Source organism: Pseudophryne corroboree, chromosome 1, assembly GCF_028390025.1.
Source record: "Pseudophryne corroboree isolate aPseCor3 chromosome 1, aPseCor3.hap2, whole genome shotgun sequence".
Taxonomy (NCBI): Eukaryota; Metazoa; Chordata; class Amphibia; order Anura; family Myobatrachidae; genus Pseudophryne; species Pseudophryne corroboree.
This window is the reverse complement of record NC_086444.1, coordinates 584,760,061-584,771,224: the sequence shown is the minus strand read 5'-3', so window position 1 is coordinate 584,771,224 and position 11,164 is coordinate 584,760,061.

Here is an 11,164-nt window from a genome sequence, read left to right as displayed (position 1 = left end):
CGGGAGTTGTAGATTTGGCTACTCTTCAGACAACTCCACTGGAGTACCCTTCTCGCCCTACCAGAGACAGCTAGTATATCCAGAGGGAGGTTAAGGAGCTAGAAGCACCCTGAAATCTGGAGTTAATGTTGTTGTACTTCCCTTGAACTTGGATACTAGAGGTAAGGGCCCTAAAAGTGCACTAATATATCACTGAGTACCCGGGCCATTCCAACGTATAGCATGATTTGTTAAAAGTGTTTTTTGTATTGCATGCAAAAGTTTTATTATATAGGCCAGGGTAATAGAGTAGCTGAGGTACTCTATAGTGATATGTAATATTGAGGATTCTGAGGTAACGAAATGTTGATGTTCCTGTTAATACAGATTACCTGTTATTTGAGATATTTATGTAGCCCTCGCATGGTGGTGCTGACCCGGTATCGGGTCTTTCATACTCTTAACCTGGATCAGTCAGGCTATATTAATAAAGTGTGCCTCCACCCAAAGTAAGTTGTTTATTTCAGGTGTGTTTGTGCAAGCCTTTTATCCTGGGTGAGTGTATATGGGAATGACAACATATATACCCCCAAGCCCACTTATAGATGCATCAATATGAAGGACATACAGCAGACCTGCGTTAGCATCAGCACGGGAGGGCTACACAACACTTGTATCACTTTATATACAGATTCAAAGGCTCAGTCACACAAAGATATACAGTACATGTCTTGCATATCAAATTAATCAGCACAGTCTCCTGGTTCATCCTAGCCACACATTTCCTCAAAAAGGTGCAAAAAAAATGTCCAACGCTAGCAGAGAGGGACCTGGCATGCAAAGAGGGTAAAACATAAATAATTCTACCTGGTTACTACCTTTTGCTTCAGTCGTTGGACTGCAAATATACATTTTCTTGCAGCCACTGCCATCTTATTCACATGGTTGCTAAATAAAATTTACCAGAAATTTTACAGGGTCACAGCCAACATTTGTGCAAGGATCTGTCATTTTTAAGAATGTCTGCACCCCCAAGTTTATTGTGTGTGCAAGACATAGTACTGTACAGTATGTGTAGAAATTTGCCCAGTTGTAATACTAGTACAATGTTAATTGCATTATTGAAATTAAAAATCATGAGGAGAGTTTTAGCAAGGTAAGCCACTTTTAATCACATCAGATTGACACTGGTATGCTTTTTAGTGAAGCCAGTAAGACAGAAAGTAGACGGGATGTAGTCAGAATGCCTATAGTCCTGTTCCGGAATCCTGATATGCTTCCAAAATGCTGGCACCAGAACTCCAACATCACTTACAATGCAAATGCCAAAATCTCCAACTGCCGACATCCCAAACGTAAGTACAGTATCCTGGAGTCTCCTACATTTTCGTAGCGGGGAGGGGGTGGTTACAGTAGTTTTAGGCTGTGGGGGGGAAGGGATAGGGTTAGTCTGCAGGGAGGTGGATTAGGGTTAGGCACCCCTTGTCAGGATTCTGATTTTGTCTGTTCCCGGAGGGGGCACTAGTGGGTCAGTGTTGGAATGACGTATGAAGCGTGGAGACTGAATAAAGTCCTGCGCATATGCGCTGATGTTTAATAAACACAAAGGTCACAGAACAGTGATATAATAATAAATGGTACGTAGCATTGGTAGTAGCAGAACTGAAATGATAAACGGTAACTGAATCCAAGGTAGTAATAAAAAGTCTCTGGCAACACAAATATATATTGGTGATAAGTTGATGGCAGAATGCAGAAGGTTTAAAGCAAATAAAGTAACTGGTAACACAAACATGAAATAACTTGATAAATGCAAATGGTTTGGAAAACAGAACTCCGTTAATACTTGCAAGGCACACAGTCTCTGATAACTAAACGTGGAATGACTTGGTAAATAAATGTGAATGGTTTAGAAGACAGAACTCCGGTAATACTTGTAAAAGCACACAGTCTCTGCAACATAAAAGTTCTTTAGCCAAGCAAGGCCCAGGCAGGAGACAGTCCTAACTCAGCATGCTTGTTAAGTGCTGGATGCAATGCACAGAATGGAATGCTGGTAATAAGGTGCACAAGTTAGGCAATGAATAACACCTGAGGAGAGTCTCTTACTGCTGATGAACTGTGGCAGGCTGTGGCTGGAGTCTGGAACAAGCAGGAGAATTGCAGAATGATGAATGGAATGAAATTATGAGAGTATCAACGGGGAACCACTGGAAACAGGAACACGGGGAACCACTGGAAACAGGAACACGGGGAACCACTGGAGACAGGAACACAGGGAAATACTGGAGACAGGAGAACTTGACACACCAAATGTGACTCGTTGTCCGAGGCGATGAGAATGAGCCAGGAACTGGAGTTTATACCCCTTGCTCTGTGATGATTGGATGAATCTCTGTGAGAACACACCCTCCTGGATTGGGTGCCAAGATCAGCTGAGAGTTAACTGGAGCTGGTGATTAACCAGGAGAATAATTCTGTAGACAGTTAATGCAATGCACTGCTGGTCGCTGGCTGGGATCAGTAGTGCACCGGGAGTTAATGCTGTTTAACTAGAAGCACTGTGTACTCTAGGCTGCTGGCTGAAACCAGTGGTTACCAAAAGATAGAACTGGTTAGGTGGAGCACAGTGAGCTGTAGGCTGCAGGAGACTGAAGACTGGAACGGAACTGGAACTGCTGGGACCTGTAGTTCCACAGGTCCAATTCACAGGGGATACTCCGAAGACAGAGGACTGAAGCCAAGAGACGCCTGTTCACTGGAAATGATACGATGGAGAATGCAGATTCCTGACACCCTTGAGGAGGGGTAGGGTTAGGCTGTGGGGAACGGAGGGTTAGGCTGCAGGGAAGGGGGTTAGGTTTAGGCACAACTGGGGAGGGTTAAGGTTAGGGTGCAGGAAGGGAGGGGTAGGGGGGGGGGAAGGTTAGCATACTTACCTGACCCCTGTTGGGATGCTGAGCATCAGGATGTTGGTGTTGGTCTTATGACCAACAGAATCTCAAACACCAGCATTATGTATCACTCCCAAGTAGCCTGCCTGTGAATGAGCTGGCATTGTGTGTTAGATACCGCTGCTGCAAGTGATACACCCACCCATTTGACTATTACAGACATTTAACTGTTAGTTTGATCTGTAATGCTTGTTCACGTATCTGTATTTAAATGGATAGTTCAGGATACGGACTTGCTAATCATTGCAAATGAAGCTTTCATCCCCATAAAATAATATAGACACCCAGCAGAGCCATTGTATAGTTGTCAGCAACTGCATACACATATGAAGCATTGTGGCAATAACAAGAAACATTAACTCCTCAAATTAGTTTATGGTTACACTGACTTACTTCGACAGTTGTGACGCTGACGCCATGTTTCTCTACAGTACATAATTGCAGCTGAAGGCAGATACACGCACTGAAAAATGCCAAGACTCCCCATTCATTTTTGCTACTATTCCACATTACATCCCCCAGATTGTCCCGTCTTGTTAATCACTGTGTTTAAATCCTCACTGATCACAAGGTACCTTGGCACATGCACAGTGCGATTGTGACATATGTGCAGTTTACCAATAATTGCTCAATTGCTTGAACACGCTCCTAAAATATGAATGAAATTGAATTATAAAAGACTTGATTGTTTTTAGACCAGGAAAATATGTTCTCTTGGGGTGCAGCTAACTCAGACACAGGGACTTATTCAGGTTTCTTAGCAAACCAAAAAAGCACACTAATGGGCAAAACCATGTTGCACTGCAGGGGGGGCAGATGTAATATGTGCAGAGAGATTTAGATTTGGGTGGGGTGTGTTTAATCTGAAATCTAAAATGTAGTGTAAAAATGAAGCAGACAGTATTTACCCTGCACAGAAACAATATAGCCCACCCAAATCTAACTCTCTCTGCACGTTACATTTGCCCTACATTGTTTTGCCGATTAGTGTGCTTTTTTGGTTTGCTAACAAACCTGAAAACCCCCTGCAGTCCATTAATTTTTGGACAGCTAAATTTGAAATAAACCTGTCTCTGCCCTCATATGGTATATACCTTAAATGACAATATGTACTGCAGTGTGATTACATTCATATTTTTGTGAAGAACAACTGTATGAAAATACCAACAGACATACAGAAGAGCACTGGAGATGCTACTATTATCTGACAAACACACAGTGACAGTAGCCTAGTTGCTGTAAAACTAGAATGCAGTCTATAGTAAGTATCTGACAAAAGAAAAACCACAGTGACAAAGATTTCTGTAGCCTTTTACACACTTACAAACCCTCTCCATCTATCTACAACTCTCTCTAATGGTGACTAGTACAGTATGTAGCATTGCAGCAAAACTAGAGCCCACACTCTCTCCATACACTTTTCTGTGTGAAATGGCACCTGTTAGTGAGGGAGGAACTTATTTAAAGTACACACAAGGGGGTATATTTACTAAGGTCCCGATTTTGACCGAGATGCCGTTTTTTCATCAAAGTGTCATCTCGGGAATTTACTAAGCAATAATCACGGCAGTGATGAGGGCATTCGTAATTTTTTGGAAGTCCAACACAAAAAATATGAATGAATACACCATCGGTCAAAACGCAGCTGTTTAAGTATGAATCGCGGTAATTTACTAAGAAGTGCAAAGCAAAAAAAAAAAAAACACTGCCGTGAAAAATTACAACTCGTAAAAAAGTGCTAAAAAAAAACAGACCTGCTTTTTTAATCCGTGATTGTATAGGCATGCAGGGATCCATGAGATCCGTGCATGTATATCAGTGGGAAGGGGTGGGAAAGTGGTTATTTTCTTTAAAAAAATTGCGTGGTGTCCCCCCTCCTAAGCATAACCAGCCTCGGGCTCTTTGAGCCGATCCTGGTTGCAGAAATATGGGTAAAAAATTGACAGGGGTTCCCCCATATTTAAGCAACCAGCATCGGGCTCTGCGCCTGGTCCTGGTTCCAAAAATACGGGGGACAAAAAGAGTAGGGGTCCCCCGTATTTTTAAAACCAGCACCGGACTCCACTAGCTGGACAGATAATGCCACAGCCGGGGGTTACTTTTATATAGTGCCCTGCGGCCGTGGCATCAAAAATCCAACTAGTCACCCCTGACCGGGGTACCCTGGGGGAGTGGGGACCCCTTCAATCAAGGGGTCCCCCCCCCAGCCACCCAAGGGCCAGGGGTGAAGCCCGAGGCTGTCCCCCCCATCCAATTGGCTGCGGATGGGGGGCTGATAGCCTTTTGTGAAAATGAAAAGATATTGTTTTTAGTAGCAGTACTACAAGGCCCAGCAAGCCTCCCCGCATGCTGGTACTTGGAGAACCACAAGTACCAGCATGCGGCAGAAAAACGGGCCCGCTGGTACCTGTAGTACTACTACTAAAAAAATACCCAAAAAAAGACAAGACACACACACCTTGAAAGTAAAGTTTTATTACATGCATCCACACAAACATACATACATACTTACCTTATGTTCACACGAGGGTCGGTCCTCTTCTCCAGTAGAATCCATGGGGTACCTGTTGAATAAATTCTACTCACCAGATCCAGGGTCCCAGGCTCCTCGTAGCATCCATTTGTAATCCACGTACTTGATTAAAAAAAAAAAACGGAGAGCCGAGCCACGCACTGAAAGGGGACCCATGTTTTCACATGGGCCCCCTTTCCCCGAATGCCAGAAACCCACTCTGACTGATGTCTAAGTGGGTTTCTTCAGCCAATCAGGGAGCGCCACGTTGTAGCACCCTCCTGATCGGCTGTGTGCTCCTGTACTGTCTGACAGGCGGCACACGGCAGAGTTACAATGTAGCGCCTATGCGCTCCATTGTAACCAATGGTGGGAACTTTGTGGTCAGCGGTGAGGTCACTTTCGGTCAACCGCTGACTACAAAGTTCCCACCATTGGTTACAATGGAGCGCATAGGCGCTACATTGTAACACTGCCGTGTGCCGCCTGTCAGACAGTACAGGAGCACACAGCCGATCAGGAGGGTGCTACAACGTGGCGCTCCCTGATTGGCTGAAGAAACCCACTTAGACATCAGTCAGAGTGGGTTTCTGGCATTCGGGGAAAGGGGGCCCATGTGAAAACATGGGTCCCCTTTCAGTGCGTGGCTCGGCTCTCCGTTTTTTTTTTAAAATCAAGTACGTGGATTACAAATGGATGCTACGAGGAGCCTGGGACCCTGGATCTGGTGAGTAGAATTTATTCAACAGGTACCCCATGGATTCTACTGGAGAAGAGGACCGACCCTCGTGTGAACATAAGGTAAGTATGTATGTATGTTTGTGTGGATGCATGTAATAAAACTTTACTTTCAAGGTGTGTGTGTCTTGTCTTTTTTTGGGTATTTTTTTTAGTAGTAGTACTACAGGTACCAGCGGGCCCGTTTTTCCGCCGCATGCTGGTACTTGTAGTTCTCCAAGTACCAGCATGCGGGGGAGGCTTGCTGGGCCTTGTAGTACTGCTACTAAAAACAATATCTTTTCATTTTCACAAAAGGCTATCAGCCCCCCATCCGCAGCCAATTGGATGGGGGGGACAGCCTCGGGCTTCACCCCTGGCCCTTGGGTGGCTGGGGGGGGACACCCCTTGATTGAAGGGGTCCCCACTCCCCCAGGGTACCCCGGCCAGGGGTGACTAGTTGGATTTTTGATGCCACGGCCACAGGGCACTATATAAAAGTGACCCCCGGCTGTGGCATTATCTGTCCAGCTAGTGGAGCCCGGTGCTGGTTTTAGAAATACGGGGGACCCCTACTCTTTTTGTCCCCCGTATTTTTGGAACCAGGACCAGGCGCAGAGCCCGATGCTGGTTGCTTAAATATGGGGGAACCCCTGTCATTTTTTTCCCCATATTTCTGCAACCAGGGTCGGCTCTAAGAGCCCGAGGCTGGTTATGCTTAGGAGGGGGGACCCCACGCATTTTTTTTCTCCGTTTTACAGTGTTTATTAAAAAAAAAAAAAAAAATGAACCCCAGCACGGATCACACAGATCCGGCCGAGATTCATTGTGATAAAGTCGGCAGTGTTTTGCTAATCACTGCCGTAAAAAACGGGAAAAAAACACGAATGACATCGACATCGGAACAAATGAAAAATCCGAATACGACAGCTTAGTAAATTAGGCGTAATAAATTCAAAAAGTTGCAGTTTTACACTTTCGATGTCATTCGTGATTGAACTTTGACCTTTTTCCGAAAATTACGAATGTTAGTAAATATACCCCACGATCTGAGATTTCAGAATTTCATATTTAAGATTGACAGAATTTGGTTGGATGACGCATAGGCGGGACTCCGTTCCACTCAGGAACTCCAAGTTTGTGTGCTTTTGGATTTCTGCAAAACTGAACTGCTCGCACACAGAAGCAGATGATTTGTCATCTCTTTTGCTGCAGTCATGCAGTGCAAAGCCCATTCCCTGTGTAAATATGTGCATCTGAATATGCAAGGACTGAGACACCCACTTTCAGCATCTAGTAAGTATACTGCATTGCTGTCTGGAGCGTAATGCCACAAACATCTGTCAAAGCATGCATGTGCTATTCGATATGGATATGACTAAGTAGAACAAAGCAGGAAGTGTCTGCAGAGATTTCAAAGCACCAATAAATCCAGTCCTACACACTGACAGTATCCTTTGCTTAATAAGAGAGGACTACTCTCTCAGGGGGCAACTGTTTCTCCAAAATTGACCTAGCTCATGTGTACTCGCTGATAGAAATAGAGGAAGCAGTAAAGAAATTCTTGACTTTCACTGTGTGAAAATGTGCAAATGCCACAGCCTACTGGATTTGCATTGAGAGTTTGCTAGTCCCAGTTGCTGCATATAAAGATGTAGCGTTGGTCCAATATTAAACATCTGAGTAGTCTTACGGTTGTGCTCCATGGCTGTAGGTAGTAAGATACCAGAGCCAATTGCAGCTACATACTGGATCATTGTTGGTGGCTGAGAAATGCCTTGAAAACAGTCATTTTTGAAACTGCTCCCCATATCTGCCCCCAAATGGCCTCTGACTGTCAATCACTTTGCTTATAAACCCATACTGTGACCCCTGATGTAAAACCTTTGCAGCACATGCACAATGTGATCTAGACAAATGTGCAGTCGGCCAATAGTCACTCAACTGTGTTAAAATTGGGTCATCTCTGAATCAAACCCAGTGTCAATAAGAACTTTATTATTAAGTGGGGATTAGGTGATTGTAAGGTGCAGAGGTGTACTGTAGAATGTGATTTTTTTTTACACAAAATTATGCTGCCATGCATGAAATAAGCTTATCACACATTTTTAAATACTGTAAATGTTCTTTTTTCTTTTAAAAACTATGGTACTACAAATGTAAAATAAAGATGAATGGAAGCTATACAAAATCAGTATGCATAATAGCATATCCTTTGCCCGGTTAATCTTAAAAGTATGATGATCCTCCTGCATCAGCACATTGAGACCCAAGTTGCTGAACAGTTTTATAACACATCACTGGTCAGCATCACATACCATAACCTGGAATCCTCCTGGATGGGCATTGGGAAATTCTCTAAACATTTTTGGCAATTTTATAATTCCATAAAACAAATCGATTGCATTTATTGATAGTTACTAATCTCAGAAGAATTGACAATACTTATAACACTAGATAATTATTGAAGCCTTCTATCATTGCTAATTTGTGTCTTGGTTCTGACTTTTTGGTTGAATCCACTTATCCTGCCGTATTGGCAACATTGTCTCATTTATTAAACTTTATCTTTATTATTTCCATCTGTTTTATTAGCCTCTTACTGGCAGAAACTTTGCCATACATGAAAAAATTAACACCTGTAAAATATAAATAAAAACCAAGAGATGTGTATGGAAAAATTAAGAATTGCTTATTAAAATATATATTTTTTCCTAAATTTGGTTAATCAATTTTGATAAATATAGCAAGACTAAAACTAGTGACAGGGATTCTGGAGTTAGTGTCACATGATTGGCACTTATCCACTGAACCAATAAGATATGAAATGGTACAATGCAGATTTAATTATAAAAAAACTTAAGAAGACACAAGGATAAATTGTAGACAATAATTATAGACAATAATGGCACTCTTTCATTAGCATAAAGTCTATGACATAGGCTGGAGAAAAGTCAAAATCCTACCAAGGATGATGTATTGGAGCCACAGGTGTAAATGTGCGGAGTAACCAGGTTCTCCCTGCACATGGCTCCAAAGCTTGAACAAAAAGGTTTCCCAGGATATTCAGCGGTATTATTATTTGTAGTAATCACAGGTGAAGCATTCCAACAGATTTTGAGACGCAGCATGTCTCTTCTTCAAGGCTTCAAGCCCAGAGGAGATTCATAGTGATTACCATTTCCTGTTGTGATTCACTTCCCGTTTCAGACAGATGAAGTGATGTCATTGTACTTACATTTCTTAGATGAGGATATCTGTGTGTGGAAAATTTCAGGGTAGACTCTCCTACTGTTTAAAAAGTCACAAACGGTGGGATAGTGAGTAGGATCCTTTGTATATAGCTGTTCGTCTCTGGTGTTATTATTGCCATGACAGTAAGTGCTGTGGTGGCCACTTTGATAGTTTTCTGTGTAACAGGAAGTTCCTCAGTCACCATATTTGTAGTCCATGATATCAGTTGTCACCATTTTGGTAGTTCTCTCTTAACAGGAAGTCAGGCGGTGGCCATTTTAGTGATATTATGGGTTTATTTGTATTCTGTGAAGATGTCAGGTGTATTTTTGTTTATTAATAGATAAATTCCAGTTTGGAGGTGATAGAGCGGCCAACTCAAAAACTGTGATCATAAAATAGAAGGAAACAGAAGGGTTCCTTCTTTTTTATGATCACAAGCTTCAAGAACGATGGGAATTATAAGAATATGAAAACAACAGCATTACACTTTTTACTCCATCCTTCAGGATTTACCTTATGCATCAAGAAAAACCAATTTTAAAGTAAAAAAATGTCTGCCTATTACAAAAAAATATTTTTTGGTGTGTTAACCACAGTTTTTGAGTTGGCCGCTCTATCACCTCTAAACTGGAATGTATTTATTAACAAACAAAAAGACACCTTACATCTTCACTAAATAGAAATAAAGAGATAATATCACTTTAAAACGACTAAAATGGCAACCGCTGGACTTCCTGTTAAGAAAGAACTACCAAAATGGTGACTACTGATATCTGCATTTTACCATTTTATATCTTATTGGTTCAGTGGATAAGTGCCAATTATGTGACACTACCTCCACAATCACTGTCTGTTCCTGTGGTTCCACTAGGGAAACCTAAGTGTCACTGAAGTCTCAGCTCATATCCACAGAAGCGCCAATTTAGGTCCTCAAGCTTTGGATTGCATTAAAACTAGTAGCAGATGAAAACTTGAGAAAACAGGTGGAGGCACATGATGTGATTATTTTAACCATCATCAGCCAACCAAGGGGGTTATGTTGCTCATTCCTGTGCAACATGGTCATCAAATGATTGCCTTCTCACTTTGCCACATATGTATGAATTTGCACCCCATTTCAGATGATATCTGTGATCCCCATGTGGGTAATATCTCCAAGTACTGTATATGCTCCAAACTGCAGTTCACCAAGCTTGCATCATATTGGCCACTGTTTGCCATGCATTACTACCACAGCCAGGTTCTCACCCAGAAATGCAGTTGACCATGAGAAACCTATGAACAAAGCTCAAACATGCTAAATTAGTTATAGCCTCCACCATCACCCTAAAAACTGCTCTAGAAAGACACCCTCATAAGACAAATGCATGCCATACAATCTTTAAAGATGAGTGTACCCTTAGCGCAACATGTTATACTGCACTACCGATCCACCATAACTCAAAACAAAGCCACTAGCTTGGCCATACCAAAACCTCTAGGAGATGATGTCTGACCAAATGATCTTAATCACATTGTAGACTCTGCCAGGCATTGCAAGTCTGCTTTAATGGTGATTATTAAATTACCCAGACTTAAGGGAACCTAAACTTTTCCTACATAGATGTATCACCAAAACTCCAGGGAATGTCAAAATGAGCCACCATGTCAAACAGAAAAATATGCAACTTAGTACATACATACCCCTAGATGTTGACAGCCTCAGGGAAAATGCAACTAATGCAGTCCAAAAATATATGAATGCTCACCACTCTAAGGGACTGAG